Below are 535 nucleotides of genomic sequence, written 5' to 3'. Positions count from 1 at the left end.
AGGAACAATGGCCACAAGCTGAGGGAGGATAGGGTTAGGTTGGATATTAGGAAGAACTACTTCACTGTAAGGATGGCCAGAGCCTGGAATAGGTTTCCCAGTGAGGTGGTGCTCTCCCCTTCCCTGGAAATCTTCAAGAGGAGACTGGATAGGCACCTGGCTGGGGTCTTATCACCCCTCCCACCCCCAGTGCTCCTTCCTGCCCATGGTGGGGGGTCAGACTCGATGATCTGTCTAGGTCCCTTCCGACTCATTGATTCTATGAAGAGAAGTGGAATTTATATATATTCAGACTGAACTGCTTCTGGGACCTGAGTATATGGGAGGAGGAATATAACGACACACCCACCATAGCAAAAAAGGGGTGAGGGGTATTCAGGATTCCCCAACATTTATGAGCATCCTCCAATGGTAGAGATGTGTTGTTTGGGGTGACCCAAAGTGAATTTAACCTGATAATCACAGCCCAACGTTGGCTTAGTTTCATAGTTTCTAGGGTCGGAAGGGACCTTAGTAGATCATCTAGTCCGCCCCC

The sequence above is a fragment of the Gavialis gangeticus genome, unplaced genomic scaffold (genome assembly GCF_001723915.1).
Source record: "Gavialis gangeticus isolate Ggan-Ray unplaced genomic scaffold, GavGan_comp1, whole genome shotgun sequence".
In the NCBI taxonomy this organism is placed as follows: domain Eukaryota; kingdom Metazoa; phylum Chordata; order Crocodylia; family Gavialidae; genus Gavialis; species Gavialis gangeticus.
Note: the sequence above shows the minus strand (reverse complement) of the source record.